This window comes from Neofelis nebulosa, chromosome 11, assembly GCF_028018385.1.
Source record: "Neofelis nebulosa isolate mNeoNeb1 chromosome 11, mNeoNeb1.pri, whole genome shotgun sequence".
Taxonomy (NCBI): domain Eukaryota; kingdom Metazoa; phylum Chordata; class Mammalia; order Carnivora; family Felidae; genus Neofelis; species Neofelis nebulosa.
The window spans coordinates 2,933,837-2,950,292 of record NC_080792.1 but is presented as its reverse complement, the minus strand read 5'-3'; the positions used below and the strand labels follow the sequence as shown (position 1 = coordinate 2,950,292).

At 49.8% G+C, this 16,456-nt stretch overlaps 1 protein-coding gene across 7 annotated transcripts in view; it reads right to left on the bottom strand.

Annotated features, from left to right (window-relative positions):
- Nucleotides 1–16,456, bottom strand: part of ZNF516 (zinc finger protein 516) — a 130,379-nt gene that overhangs the window by 78,762 nt on the left and 35,161 nt on the right. Inside the window, exon 1 of one of the 7 annotated variants that reach the window (XM_058691794.1) lies at nucleotides 1,966–6,870. The exons of the other annotated variants lie outside the window; for them this stretch is intronic. The gene's annotated coding sequence lies outside the window, so the exon portion shown is untranslated. Of the gene's footprint in view, nucleotides 1–1,965; nucleotides 6,871–16,456 lie in introns of those variants that run through there. 7 annotated transcript variants of the gene reach the window in all.

The following is a 16,456-nucleotide window of genomic DNA, read 5'->3' as shown; positions in this document are numbered from 1 at the left end:
GTGCCTGGGCGTGAGACCACTGCCTCCCAGATAAAGCCCAAACCCTACGGCCCCTTCCCCTCCCGGTCCTGTCCTTGTCCTCCTGCACCACTACCCCACCCCGATCCCGAAAAGGCACCCTGGGCTCTGGCTGCAGGACTAAGTCCCAGTCCCGGTACAGAGTACCCTCCAGACCGCGGGAGTCATGCAGCAACCCCACCCCCGCCCCCGCCCACTTCACCAGAGGTCAGCCTGCCACAGTGCCTTCCCGCGGAGGCTGGGTCTGCCTCTCTCTGGCGACTGACGGCGGGTGTCACGCCGGGCCTCACTGTCCTGTCCACGGCCAGAGCACCCTCCAGAGGGTGAGCCGCTCCTCTAGGTGCCTGGGTGTTTCCAGCACTCTGTGCACAAGCCAAGGCCACCCAGACGAGGGAGGTGCCCGGCGCCATGCCGGCCACCTGCACTGCAGGAAAGCCAACCCGAATGCCACAGCAACGCAGAGAGCGCACACCAGAGAGCAAGCGTCTGCGGCAAAAACAGGAATTTCCATCTGACTTGTGATAGGGAGAATAAACGAAGCAGTGAGCCAGTTACAAAGGATGTGAGGGAGGGCGTCTTCCAGGATCCTACTCTGATGGCTTCGAAAGGGAGGCAGGGCCACAGCTCCCGCGGGATGTGGTCTTTCCATCCCTCTTACCTCTAGTCACAAGTAATGGAGATCAGGATTCTGAGGGTCTCCCTGTGGGGCGGGGAGGGGCCGGGGGACTCCAGACTTGCGCCGAGAGGCACCCGGACGGGCAGATTTGCTTTAAAACCAGCCAGGGCACGTATAAAGGAAGCCATGTTTTTACAAACCGACAACCTCATACGCACGACGAGCCCGTGTTACAACATTTACGAAATACGAAGAAGTTGTAGGTTTCTGGTTCTCAGCGAACGTACCGATAGACATGTTTTGCTCACAAATGCAAGGCTGTCTCCCAACAGACCCTGGGGCAGTGACCCCTCGTCTGCTCTGGGTGGTCCAGCCTGCCACGTTTTCACCAGAGCAACAGACCAGGGGAGGGTCTCCGGAAGGTGCCACCACTATGGCTTCTGAGCACCTTTATACGTCGTGCCCATCTCACCGCAAGGGTGTGTGGATGCCGCCCACGCTGGCCGCCTTCCGAACAGACAACACAGCTCCTGCCTTCTCCGAACGCCTCCTCCCGGAGACCCTGAGGAGAAATCTTATTTGGAATATGTATTCCAAAACATCTTTTCCAAGCCCCATGCCAGTGAGTTTCCCAGGCACCTCAGAAACCCATGCAGTGAGAGCAGCGAAGTCTGAAAAGAGGCAGGAAGCAGAGCCGGGCACAGGTACCCTTTCCTCTTTACACTAACGGGTGCACAGAGCTCCTCTTGTTGAGAAAGAGCCCAAAAACATCAATGAGTCCAGTAACGTCAAGAAATAAAAGCTCCCCCTAAAATTGGGCAAGCGAGGCTAACAAGAACTCTTAATGACCATTTAAGCTAATTTAACTCATTTTCTCAAGCTGTTTGGGTCCTGGCACAAGTTTTGTATGGCCGTAGGGTATTTACGAGTTTATAAGGCAAACGATGTGTGCGCATCTCCTTCTATCCCAAGGTTTCTTTTATCTGCCCCCCCAAAATGTTGAGTATGATAAAATACACAAAAGTAGGAGTCAAACACACTATCCATAACTACCTCAGTGACCTAATCTGGGTATAAAGATCTTATGAGTTTAAAGAATCATAAAAGAAATAACTTTACAGAGAAAAAAAAAACACACTGGAATTTAGGGGCTCTGAAATAATTTTACAGACTCCACTGGACCTCTCGGCTGGTTAACGAAGAGTATTGAACGTCAGACAGTTCTCCAGCCCAAGGGGATCAAACAGCCGAAAACCAGCCACAGCGACAAGGTTCGGGGAGTGCTGGTGCTCAACCACTCGAGGATCACGGGAGGCAACTAACAAATGCACCTGGAAATAAAAGTGCATTTTTTTTTTTCCAAGTGAGAAGACCGCTTCGGGTCATCAGAGATGCACGCTCCGCGGACGGTTTGTTCCTTCCTTCTCTGCCACCGTGTGCTCAGCACCCCCAGGAGCCGTTGAGAGTCAATGCTTCCAAAGCCGGGGGGGCAGCTCCGGGGGCCTCTACCCCAGCCCCAGCCACGAGTGTCGCCGAGTGGACCCTGGGAGCCCCGGCCGCCCGCTAGCCAGCCAGGTGGCTCACGGGGGCGACCCTCACAGCGCAGGATCCACTCGTCACATCTCAGGAGCTGAGAGTCACCAGAGTCCCTGGCGAGCGCCTTCCTCACATCCCTGCCACCGTCCAAGAAGAAGCACCTGCCTAGGGCAGCCTCACCGAAGGCCTGCCCTACAGGGCACGGGAGGCCAGCAGGTGTGCGCGCAGCCCCGTCCGCCGCAGGGGGGGGGGGTGGGAGGCACCGGCCCCAGGGGTCCGGGCTGTGGGAGCCTCCGGGCGCGGGGCAGCCAGGCTGCTGGTCCCACGGGTGCGGCCGCACTTCCCTCTCCGTCCATCGGGGGCCTCAGTCCTCTGCACATGGAGCCGGGCTGCCATCTTTGCTGGCTGAGAAAGCCAGGGTCCCTCTTCACTGCCTTGATGCACAGAGTCCGAGTCCCCAGCACCCCCGACGCCAGCCGGAGCCTGGACGCCGCCCCTCGAGAGCCCCAACGCCAGAGAACAAGGCGTCCTCACGCGCGCTTCCTCCAAAACCAGCTTAAAAGCTTCCCCCAAAGCCAACAGGGCCCTGCAAGGAAGGACACTCACGGCGCCCCGGCCCCCGGCAAAACAAGCCCTTCTTTCTCTTTTGTTTTCCGCTCCTTCTGTGCCCACCCCCACCCTTCACAAGCCAGCCCCGCCGTAAATCCCCGAGGGAGCTGCACAGGGCGCACTTTTAAAGAACTTCAGGATATCCCCGGGCGGAAAATACATCCATGTGGAAAACGGGAAAAAACGCTCTGACAGTAGTAACTATTTAAGCCCCGAACACCACTATCTTGAGGAAATCGTAACATCAACAAAACTGGCTCCACTTGAAAAAGCTCCACTCGGTGGCCCTCTTCCTGACGCCCAGGCCCAGGCCGGCAGCCGAGTTTCTTGCAAACCTTTAAAGGAACAGTCACAAAGCGATTCCCCACAACTGGTTCTCTTCCTCATCGGCCGCCAAATCAACAGATCTTTGGGATACTCTTTTCGGCCGCGGGCAAAAACTGCTATTTAAGCCAGGGTCGTCCCTTCTTTTCCAAAAAAGAGCAAGAATGCCGTCACCAGAGCTCTCATCTTAAAAACGCACCCCAGGCAGCCGCCCCCCGTTGGCCCCTTCCGGCCAAACACGTCCTGGTAGTGAGCTGCCCGTCTCACTCTCGCAGACACACGAGCACACACCGAATGGGATTTGAGGTTCTCAATGCTCCACGACACCGCGTTAACCCCAAGACACCTCGTGTTACAACACGTGTAGATAAACGCGAGCTCGCTACGCAGACCAGAGCGACTAAAGTCTTCCAGCAACACGGACACGAAGAGGGAAGGGGTGGAGGTGACAGCAGACACACGTATGTGCTTTGGCTGACACAGGACAACATGTCAGCCCACACGCGTGCACAAACCGCGGCCCCGTTGGAACACATACTTCGCCCATAACGAATCAGTTCTGTCATCGTATTACAAACTTTTTCCAAGGCTGTCACTGGGAACTTGCCAGACGAGAGTGTAATTTAATTGTTTATGCACAAAAATGGCTTGCTGATTGGGGTTTTAAAATAGATTTCCAACGGATCGCTCACTGCGTGTGCGTTTCTCTGCAGAACAGTGTGAAGCCACTAAAAATGCCTCGTGTGTTTTTTGAAATGTCATTTTGTAGAAGTGGAATCGCATTGATTAAAAAAAAAAACAGACAGGTAAGGGTAAAATGTTTATGTGACAAAACAAAATTGGGTATTCATAACACAAAAACGCACGGTAACGGAGACGGGGAAGGATTTAAGAGGACAATGCACAAAAGTTGCGAAAATAAAACGGGCAGCAATCACATAAGTGAACCACGAGGCCTAAACACACAGCCGGACGGAGGGCCGCCACACCTCACACTCTGTGGGCCTGCACGACACGGCTGAGATGAAGTGACTTTCTCAACACGCTCACACTCGCTGCGTCTGGGATAAATTTACTCTGTGGGCAAACGTTTCAACGAATAAATCAGTCCCCAAGTGAGGGTCCCGGGAAGCACATGTCACACCTGAGACAACGCAGGAAAGGGGCTTCGGGGAGCAAGCTGGAGCCCCAGGCGGAGGACCTGGGGTTAAGTCCCCCTGCAGTGCAGTGACTCCCGAAAGAGCAAGCCCTGCACACCTGCAGCCGGAAGGGGAAGAGAATCTAGAAGAATCTAGAAGCACCCCCATGCACCCTGCAGTCTCCGCCGGAGTCCCTCCCGGTCAACGGGGTCTGAGAGGCGCCAGGCCGCTCACGGGAGCCTCACGTCTCAAAGACAAGAAACAGGTGCAGGCTCGAGAAACCCAGAAGTCAGAAACACATGGAAAACCATGTACTGGCAGGGCACCCGCAGGGCAGGTAGATGCTTCCGGAAGGGCGGGGAGGGATGCAATGACCCGCGTGGACAAGAGCAGGCTCGGTATTCCAGGGAAGTCGAGGCTCCTTCCGGGACACAAGGGTGCAGCAGAACTCTAGAGCCAAGCACGACCCCCCGTTGGCGGGGACCCGACCATGAAACCCGATGGGGTCGCCCGGGGCTCCAGCCCCCTCCTCACCAACACCCAGTGACATCCCCGGCGTCCTGCCGGCTGCGCGTTCGATTCCCTCCTGAATCCACAGACCCCTCCAACTCGAGCCCAAGTCCACATCCCAGATGCAGACCCGCGCCCTGCACAGCACTCATGTTCTCACAGAGCCCCAAATTCTCGGACGGGGACCACAGGGGCCTGAGCACCCATGTCACCAGACGCATGTCCCCGGGACGCCCTCTGTGACCCTGTGCTCTGTTCCCGGGCAGATGCGCACACACTTACCTCTGGGCCTCACGCATGTAGTTCCCAACCCGCCTTCTCATCTCACCTGACCCTCCCCCCCAGCTCTCTGCACGCCCCGGCCGACCCCAGCACACATTCTGACACGTTACAATTACCGCTTCTTTAATTGGTCACTTGTGTGCTGGAGGGCATATTCTGCGAGCCTGTGCCTTCTCTCCGCTCAGTCCCCCAAGCCAGCACAGAGCCAAGCTCATTTTGGGCACCACAGAGCTGTGGGAGGAATTCTAGCCCGTGAGCTTCAAGGCCAGACGACCCAAGATCAAAACTCACGTCTGCCACTCACTTGGACCTGCTGTGTGACCTTGAGGAAGTGTCTGAAACTCTCTGTTCCCGGGTTCATTTCATTTTTTAAATATAAAGGATAATAATGATAACTATATTATAGTCACTTTGTGAGGTTTAAATTAATGAATTCTAGGTGCAACATTTAACATGTGGTAAGCAGTTAACATGTTACACGTTATTATTAATAATCGTTGAATCAGTAAATGAAATGTCAGTGCAAGACCCAAAAGATACCTACTCCCTGGTAGTGACAGTATTTGGCTTAATAAATTCAAAAGGACAAAATAACAGAAGCTTAGGAAACTGAATTAGAAATCACTAGTGACCCCCACATATTCACAGTGCACTCTTATAGGTCCATTACAAAAGGTTAGTTAATACAACTGTAAAGTCTTTCACCAGCTAGAATCATCCACAGCAGACGTGTTCAGACACATCCTAGCTCCCAAACCCTTCGTAAAAACTAAACTTTAATACAGACTAAATATTAGAGAATATTTGAGAACTGCTATTGCTTTTGTTAGGTTGGTAGTACAAGAGAACATTCTCAGGTTTGAGAAATGTTGATGAAATATTTCAGAGATGGATTATGAAAAAGAGAAAGACAAAATATATCAAAATGTTAACAACTACTGGATCTACACGGCGGTGTCTGTATTTTTAGTTATCTGATTTCAAAAGCAGACAAAGACCCCCACCAAAAAAGAAAATTACAAGCCAATATTCTTGATGCACAGAGATCCAAACATTCTCATCAAACATGAGCAAAGTGAATTCAACAATACATTAAAAGGTGCGTATACCACAATCAAGTGGGATTTATTCCAGGGATGCAAGGATGGCTCAACACCTGCAAATAAGGCTGTGTGATACGCTACTCTGAGGAAACGAAGGATAAAATCGCAGGATCGGGCCACCTGGCGGCTCAGTCGGTTGGGCGTCCGACTTTGGCTCAGGTCATGATCTCGTGGTTTCTGAGTTCAAGTCCCATGTCGGGCTCTGTGCTGACAGTTCAGAGCCGGGAGCCTGCTTCGGATCCTGTGTCTCCCTCTCTCTCTGCCCCTCCCCTGCCTCACGCTCTCTCCCGCGTGCGCGCTCTCTCTCAAAAATAAACACTTTTTAAATCACATGATCATTGCAATAGATGCAGAAAAAGCATTTGACAAAATTCAACATCCATTTATAATAAAAAGTCAACAGAGCAGGTACAGAGAGAACATACCTCACCATAATAAAGGCCACATATAAAAAAACCCACAACCAACAATCAGAGTTGATGGTGAAAAATTGAAAGTTTTTCTCCCAAGATCAAGAACAAGACAAAGATACTCACTGTCACCGCCCTTATTCAATATAGTATTCCAAGTCCTAATCAGAGCAATAACGCAAGAAAAAGGAAAAAGAAGACATCCAAATCAGAAAGGAAGAAATAAAACTCTCACTATTTGCAGAGGAGATGATGTTATATATAGAAAACCCTAAAGACTCATCAAAAAAACTATTAGAATAAATGAATTCAGTAAAGTTGAAGGATACAAAATCAATATACAGAGATCTGTGGCATCTCTATGCACTCATAACAAACTATCAGAAAGAGAAATTAAGAAAACAATCTCATTTACAAATGCATCAAAAAGAATAAAATACCTAGGGATAAATTTAGCCAGAAAATGAAAGACCTATACACTGAAAATTACAAAGATTTAGACACAAATAAATTAAAAGATATTCTGTGCTCACGAATTATAAGAATATTGCTGGGGCGCCTGGGTGGCTCAGTCAGTTCAACGTCCGACTTTGGCTCATGATCTCACGGTTTGTGAGTTCAAGTTCCGGTTTGAGCTGACAGCTCAGAGCCTGGAGCCTGCTTTGAATTCTGTCTCCCTCTCTCTGTGCCCCTCCCCTGCTTGCGCTCTCTCTCCCTTTCCCAAAAAATAAATACACATCAAAAAAATTTAAAAAAAAAAAAAAGAATATTGCTAAAATGTCCACACTACTCAAAGCAATCTACAGATTCAATGTAATCCCTACTAAATTCCAATGGCATTTTTCACAGAACTAGAATAATTCTAAAATTTGCATGGAACCCAAAAGACCCCAAATAGCCAAAGCACTCCTGAGAAAGCACAAAGCTGACGGCATCACACTCCCTGATTTCAAACTATACTACGAAACCACAGTAATCAAAACAGTATGCCATGGGCACAAAAACAAACACACAGATCAGCGGAACAGAATTGAGAACCCAGAAAGAAACCTACATGTAGACAGGCAATTAATTTACAACTAAGGGGGCACCTGGGTGGCTGGGTCAGTTAAGCGTCCAACTCTTGATTTCGGCTCATTTCGCGACCTCACGGTTCACGAGTTCCAGCCCTGCATCAGCTGACAGAGCAGAGGCTGCTTGCCATTCTCTCTCTCCCTCTCTCCCTCTGCCTCTCCCCTGCTCGAGCTTGTTCTCTTTCAAAATAAATGAATAAACGTTAAAAAAAACTGTTTTTTTAATTTACAACTAAGGAGCCAAAACCATACAATGGTGAAAGCAGTGTTCCAATAAAGGTGTTGGGAAAACTGGACAGGCGCATGCAAAAGAATACAACTGGACCACTCCCTTACATACACCAAATTAACTCAGAATGGATTAAAGACTGCAACATAAGACCTGAAACTATGCAACGTCCTGGAAGAAGACACAGGTAGAAAGCTCCCTGACACTGGTCTTAGCGATGTGTTTGTGACTCTGACTCCAAAGGCAGGGGAAACAAAAGAAAAATAAACAAATGAGACGACATGAAACTAAGAAGCTTCTGCACAGTGAGGAAAACCATCACCAACACAGAAAGGCAGGGCCCCTGGGGGGCTCGGTCGGTCGAGCATCCACCTCTCGATTTCAGCTCCGGTCACGATCTCACGGTTCATGAGATCAAGCCCCTCATTGGGCTCTGGGCTGACAGCTAGCAGCCTGCGGGGGCTGCTCGATCTGTCCCTCCCCTACTTGCACACACACGCGCACGCTCTCGCTCTCTCTCAAAATAAATACACTTTTAAAAAAAGGCGACCTACTGACAGAAGATTTTTGCAAAGCATAAATCCAATAAGGGGTTGAGATCCAAAATATATAAAGAACTCCTACAACTCAACAATTAAAACAACAAACAAGCCGATTAAAAAATGGGAAGAGGATCTCAAGAGGTGTTTTTCCAAAGACACAGAGATAGTACACGAAAAGGTGCTCAATGTTGCTAATTACTAGGAGATTATAAGTCAAAACCACAACGAGAAACTACCTCACGCCTGTCAGAAGGGCAATTATCAAAAAGACAAGAAATAGCAAATGCTGGAGAAAAGGCAACCCTTGTATTCTGTTGGTGGGAATGAAAAACCGTATGGAGATTCCTCAAGAAATTAAGAAAAGATACATGATATGGAAGCAACCTAGGTGTCCATCGATGTACAAATGGAGAAAGAAGACGTAGCATACACACACACACACACACACACACACACACAGGAATACTACTCTGCCATAAAAAAGATGAAATCTTGCCATATGCGGTAACACAGACGGACCTTGAGGGCATTATGCTAAGCGAAATAAGTCCAAGAAAGACAAATACTGTGTGATCCCATTCATAATGTGGAATCTAAAAAACACACAAAGAAAACAACGTGAAAACAAACTCAGAGATACAGAGAACAGGTTGGTGGTTACTCAAGGGGGAGGGGGTGGGCAAAATGGGGGTCACTTTGCCCCGACCGATGGTGACCGGGTTTTCGGTAGCGATCACTATGTCGTACATACAGGCGTCAAATCAGAATGCTGTACACCTTACATAATGTCACATACCGACTGTACCTCCTAAAAAGGAGAGAGTGTTGGAATATTACAAGCACCTCAACTCTAGCAAATAACTGTACATGAAGCACCTCAACTCTGTTTGTTCCTGTTCATTGCTGAGTCTACACGGGGAGTGTACAGATATTATTCTCTCAAGAATGACTCCCACTCTCAGCCCCAGTAAGTAACAGGACTGAAAGAGCTGCTCAGGGGAAGCGTGGGGGACCCCGCCCCTCCCTGCCCCTCCCTCCCCTCCCCCACTCCCGCCCCCGCCCATCCCCCTCTCTGGGCCTGGAGGCAGCTCAGAGGGCTTCCTAAGGAATGCAGTTTGAGAAAATTACCCTTTGTTAATTCTAGTATTCAAGATTCCAAAAAACAGAAAAGTCACCTGAATAACAAACTGTTCACATGAAAAGCAGTCTTTTAAGAGAGGGCTTGCCCACAGAAACTGGGGAATCCGCCCAAAGCTGGGTCCTGGCCTTCCTGCCCAAGGCACAGGCCGGCTTTCTGGCTTAGGGCTCCCAGCGATCCTTCCCACGGCTTCCCGAGGCAAAAACACAGCAATGCACTTGAGGTCTTCCTCCCCTGTTTTAAACAGTCCCTTCCTAACCAGTTAAATATGGCATGGCCAGCGTGGGGGTGGGGGGGTGGGGAGGTGGGGGGGGGTAAGGTAAAACAGTCCGGGTTTTTACACAGCAAGCATATGCCCGAATCCACGGGAAATCTTGCCGTTTTCTGCTCTGTGGAGTAAATCAACACAAAGCAGAAGCCGGTCGCTTTGGGACCGATTTCCCCAAAAGGATCAGAGAGGATCCCATCAAAATCTCATCCCGCAAAAGGAATCCAAAGGCTGATTTGCAGACAACCTCTCGAATTTTTGAGCACTTGGCATAACAGACCAAGTGTGCAAGTGTCTGTGAACCGGTGGGAGCGCCCTGCTCGAGGGGCTGCTGGGAAACTGGAAGGGACGCTTCCTGCTCCGAGCTGGGACTCTTCAGTGGGAGGAAGCCGCCCTGCAGCTCGTCCTGGTTCTCAAGTAACTCTCCAGCTGAGCACGTTCCCAGTTCTGGTTCGTTAATGGGCCGTATCACGCCAGCAAAGGGGAGGTTTGCTCTCCCCAGCGCCGTGGGGTCACTCGTCCTGTCCCCTCCGGGTCACCCTCTGGGGCAGCCGGGGCTTCCGGGAGGCGGGACCGGCGAGCGGCTGCAGCCGAATCTGTGAAATCCCAAGAAGCGGCCAGGCCGGGAAGATGCCCTTACAAAGAAAACAGCTCACAACACACAGGACGCCCGGGATATTTACGGGAGTGGTATGGCTCCAAGAGGCAAGTCATAAAATCAAAAGAACGAGTCTCCAGCCCGGCCTGGCGGCGCCCTTCTGAAGGCGAGTCCCCCCCGAGCGGTGGGTCCTGCCCGCGGCTGCAGGGCCAGCCCAGAAACACAGGCCCCCGGTGGGTGCTGGGCCCGGTCTGCTCAACATACAGCCTGTTTGTTCGCCTGCAGACAATGAAATGAGCTTTACTGGTTACACTGTAGAATTATGAGCCATGAATTAAAATACATCATTAACATCCTGCACAAGCTTATCTACTGCTGAGACAAAAAGCCTATTCTTTGAACAAATGGGGAGAAATTCCCTGACAACAATGAGGAGTCCCTCTCCGCACACACCAATCTGCCCGAGATTAACAATCCCAGGCTTATAGTCCCCGGCCCCGGGCCCGAGCCGCCCCATGAAATGATGCATTCACGGCTGGACAGTAAGGACCCAGGCCTCACAGGGCCTGGAGGCCGCCTCGCACAGGCCAATCAATAATCCATTATGAGCAAACCACATTTCCACTCTAATAAGAAGAAATGAATAAAAGGCCACCAGAATCAGCGGCATTCACAAGAAACCCCACCCCACCTCCCCCACTAGGGAAAAAGGGCACAGACCCACTATCGCAGGGTGTAAGGAACACACAACTGCCCACGGGCAGGCCCTCCTTCCGAACAGCCAAGAACAATGTGCTCAGACATTTCTGCCAAAAGCACTCATTTTAAAGGTAAGTCTCAAATATGCTTTGTTCAGAACACGAGACTGGGGGGGGGGGGGGGGAGAATAAACCATCAACACGACAGTGAGGAAATCCCATTTTTGTGAACAAAGGTTCCCTTTGAATTGTCCTGCACCCCCAGACGGAGCAAGAGCCAAGCGCAGGAGTCCCCAGATGTAACGAACCGTCCGTACTAAGGTTCTACTACGCAAACGCCACAATTTTCCGCCAGACGCCCTTCAATTCCGTGGCTCAGACCACGGCCGTGGCATCATCATTCCGTTTACAGCAAAAACGCCCGCGTGACCTAAATGCGATTCTGCAAGTAGGCTACCTTTTATGAAGTTGTTTACCACGGCCTGTCAAACGCCCAAATAAATTCCAGAAAAGACAGATACCATTTTCACCTCCAGACAGAAGGTCGAGACGGGAGAACATTTACTAACAGTAACGACCGTATACACCAACATATTTCCAAAAGAAAATAATAAATCAACATTGGTATAAACGCTGCCCGTATGGTCCTTTTCCTAAAATAGAAAGATGGGTAGTCAAGTCTGACCTTAACGCGGGCACGAAACACGCATATGAATACACAATGTAATTACTGATTACACTCAGGAGAGTCCACAAATAACCAGCGAGGATGTGGGAATTCTCCTTCCCCAGTCATTAATAACAGATCCAGAAAAATCCAAAGTAGTCATGGAGACTTTAATAAAGAGGCATCCACGTGAAAACAGGCAGGGGCTGGATTTTTTTAATATCAAAAGGGAAGAAGCATCTTTTCACTTGTTTTCTCCTTTGCTTCCCCAAACGAATGCATAGCTGCGGCTGGCTCTTCACTATTTCCAAGGAAATAGGTTATTTCCAAGGACCCCACGTAGTGACTTTATCAATCTATTTGTCCCTAAAAAAGTGAACTTCTCAAAACTGAAAAAGAAAAAAAAGGAAAGAGAGAAAGAAAGAAAGAAAGAAAGAAAGAAAGAAAGAAAGAAAGAAAGAAAGAAAGGAAGAAAGAAAAAGAAAGAAAAGACCCAGAGCTTGCTCTATAATGTTCTGCAGATAAATGTCCTGTCTGTCCTGTGGGAGGCCCTGGTCGGCCACAAAGAGCTGGGACCTGGAGGTAAATCCAGCATCCGGGAGCGGCAGGCACCGCCAGTGTAGTTAATGATCTTGTCAACATTTCCATTAAGAGCCCCATTTCCAGAAGCTCAGACTGCGTGTGCCCCAAACCGGGCAGCTCAGCTCGGATGAAGTCTGCAGCCACGGACAGACTGCTCAGCATTTTACAAAAACAGAGAGCAAATCACTCGCTTAGTTATGTGAACCACAAAAGCAGTCGAGCTTTTGACTTTGACTTTTTTTCACATGCTGCATCAAGGCGATGAAAGCCCAAGTTTCAAATAATTCAGAAATACTGAAAACTTGGGGAATACCAGAGAAAACGAAGACCCATAAACTTCCATTTTTAAAGCAAACACGGAATATCAGAAGGCCTTAGAGAAATTGCCGGGAAAATCCCATTTACAAGCGGCTTGTAAGTTTTTATGGAGCCTAAACCCACAAGTGTAGAAACTCTCACAAAATCAGTGTCTAATGGAAAAATTTTTTTAAGAAATTATCAACAGTGAAAATTAATCCTGTGTAGAAAATCTTTTTCTTTTTTTTTTTCTTTTTTTTTTTTTTTTACTGTATAACAAACACTCCCTGGTCTACTGGACATAACTTCTTAAAATTTGTACTCATTGACTGTAAACCATATTTTAACAGAAGTTTGTTTCTACAAAGAAGCTATATTTTACTGCATGTAAACCAATAACAAAGGACAGCATTTGCCACCACCCCCCCCCCCATTTACATTGGCCTATTTTCCAGACTTTTGCCTTAGTAAGAACACGGACTACAGTGAATACCTATCTGACATTATCGCTTTCCTCTGTGCTTTTTGTGAACAGCCTGGTAGTCTCCACCATCAAATAAAGAATTGTACCCAAGAATACAAAGAGAGATAATTATGTACACTCAGCCATAAAACATTCTGTTAAACATTACCTTCTCAGGCAGTCCTGTTTAGCACAGAAGTTAGCCCCCAAAATCCCTTCAGTAAAAGCACACGGGAAAAATAAACACTTCAATAATCAATTTTACTGAATTCTAAGTAACTGCGTACAAACATTTTCCATAAAGATACCATGAACGGAGTTCATTTTGGTAGGATAGCTGAAAGGCATATCATGCGAGAAATTAATTTAAGATTTTGTCTGCCCTTGCACAAATACCAATCAATACTTTAAGACGATCAAAATTATAAAAGGACGAGCCTCCCCAAAATGCCTTAGTATCTAAAGCACATACCATATAACCAGTCTAAATGTTCCAGATCCATTACTGCCAATAACTACTGTAACATGACCTAGTTTATCACTCACACACACAGCACCTTTGAAAGCAGCTGGGTATTTCAGCCTCTTAAGGAGAGTGATCTATCAGAGAATGTTTACAAAGAGCAATTCTTGACAAGAACATGGTGTCACATCGCCCTAGGATTTATCCTGCGTTGTGTGTCTAAAAATATATTTTCGAGCTCACTTAATGACACGTCACTACGAGTTCTAACTTTTGAAGATAAAAGACCAAACCCTCCTCCTCTTGCGAGGAACAACAAAGGACAAACAAGAAAAAGTCCACTCTGACTCCCTGTAACAACGTTACTGTGTTATGCGGTTACAAAAGTTAAGAAAATGCTGTATGCGAAGTGATCGTAAATGATCTCGCAGAAATGAGGACGGGACGTTTTCTAAGCCAAAGCATCTTACCCAGCAACAGCTTTTGGGAAAAGAGAATACAAAATACAACAAGGCACGTTTTTGAATTTCAAAGCACACAGCCCCCACGCGCGCCCCCCCCCCCATCGCGGGGGAGGAGGGACAGGAGACAGCAGTGGGCATCTGTCTGCCATCGGCCTGGAGTATGTGGGAATGGAGGGCTGTGCTCTATTTAATGAGCACAGCGCTGTCCTGTGGCACTCAAGACAACAGCACTCAGACCAGTTGCTGCAAACGTTTCCCAAGAACCCAAAGACCGTGACACTGATTCAGGGACCGCATGTGAACCTCCCATATTGAAACCTCAAGTGAAAATGGCGGTGGCCATGTGCCATCCGATGATGTGCTAATTCTAGCACCACCGTCCTCCTCCTCTCTCTGTTCACCCCCCACCCCCACAGGCAGAAACACAGCCACACAGCAAGCTCCAGACTCCTTCTGGATTTGTTCAGCGCCAACGCCACGGGCAGATGTGCTCGGTGGCCGCCCAAGGTTCCCAGGGCCACGTGGGCACGGGTGGGGGAAGCAAGGGCACGGCTCGGGGCAGGCGGCGGAGGCCAAGTGGGCCAGAGGCCTGGGAGGCCCACTCCTGCGTTCACGGGGACTGTGACATCCAAGCTGGGGACGATCTGGTTCAAGGAAATTACTCCGGAGTTAGACTTCACTGAGACGAATTCTGGAAACGCCTCTTCGGTGAACAGGACGGTTACTCGTAAACTTCCCGTTCAACACACACACGATGCACATGCCAACACGGGTCTGTGGCACAAAGACGCAGCGTGGTGGCACCCGCGTCTCTCCGGAGCACACGCCTCCGTGGGAGAGAGCCAGTGGGGCGTGTATGGCTCACCCACCTACCAGAGTAACAAAGTACTGGGAAAATAAAATACGATGACCCCAAAGTGGGTTTCCAACTCAATCGTCCGAACGAGCTATTACACGACTTAGTAATCGCGATGTCTCACCGGAGGCCACCTTTACCCCCGCGCTTCCCCGCCAGAGCCTGGCCTCCCCCCTCGCTGCTCTTTCCTGTCTCTTGCAAGAGGAGAAGGGCAGGGCCCATCAATCTGAGATGCCGTGAAATCGCTCACTCCTTCAAGAACGCGCTGTGTCACTGCAGATAAGGACAGCGTGACTCCCCTCTGCTCTCGCGGGAAACAACAGATGCTTACTCTGGCTCCGCTCCCCGCCGCACTCCCGGGGTGGCCCCAAGTGTCCAAGCAGAACCTCTCCTCTTCCGAGCCCCGGGCGCACAGGCGCCCGCACCCCTTCGGGGAAACGTGCATCACCGACGGAGAGACGGAGGCGAAGGTGGAAGAACACGCCGCCGCGCCTCTTTTTACCCATAAATAACTACCAACGACCCGCTCGTCGCCAAAATCAAACCAGAGGCGCGGCGCCGAATCCCCCAAACGGGCACGTTCTCGGGGCAGAGACGGGCCTGCGGAGCCTCCGTGCGCCTCCACCGCGGCCACACGACCAGGAACCAACCCCAGGCTTCTAGACCCTCACCACGCATGCAGCGCATTCCGCAACCTTACGTTGCTGCGTGGCGGCGGCTCCCCCGGAAGGCGCAAGCCGCGTATTTTCGCCGGACGCACCATCAACCCCTGGCCCTCGGAACTCGGGATCCGGTTTAAACTGCGTATTGACACCTTCGATGCCGTCAAGAGGCACCGTCCACTGATTCCCTGTGGGGGGCTGGTGACTCCCATCCCAACTACAAACCCTGATTTCTCAGCTGGACACTCACAATCGTGCTGCGCCACTCAGGCACCCATACGCCGCAAATCACTTAAGATTTCTTGCTTTATATTTACACTGAGTCGTCGCCGTTCTTTTTTTCCTCCAAAATCGGTCGGTTGCACTAACTACGCCCGGTTACAGAGGCCGGGAGGCTTGGGAAGTCACGCACAGGACACTGGCTGTTCATTGCGCGACAGTGCAAGCCACAGAAAGGGGAACACCACCGGAGCGCTTCGGATCTGTCATGCCGCTAAATTAAGCTGACGGGGCTCACGGGAAGGGCTCAGAAGCCCTGCCGGCAAGACACCACACGCGGCAAACAAAAAGACACTGATTTTCTAGCATTCATAGGTAAGCGCATATCCCACCACGTGCGTGTGGCAAAGAACAAAGATCCGCCCAAGTTCCTTGCACGTTAGAGCCGCCTGCTTAGAAAGTTCTCCCTTCAGGAGGTACAGGACGGGCGGACAATTTGAAGCTTTTTCTCCTTACCCCAAACCTACCTGCGTTGGAGATAAGCATACGGTATTTGCTTTCCTAGTTAACGATGCATTTTCTCTGCCCTGTTCTAATCTCTCTTAAGGGAAACTACACCCAAGAAAGGCACTAACTGAGCGACAGGAACCCTTTCCAAATTAGGACCAAGAGTCACTCTATGCTTTCAGG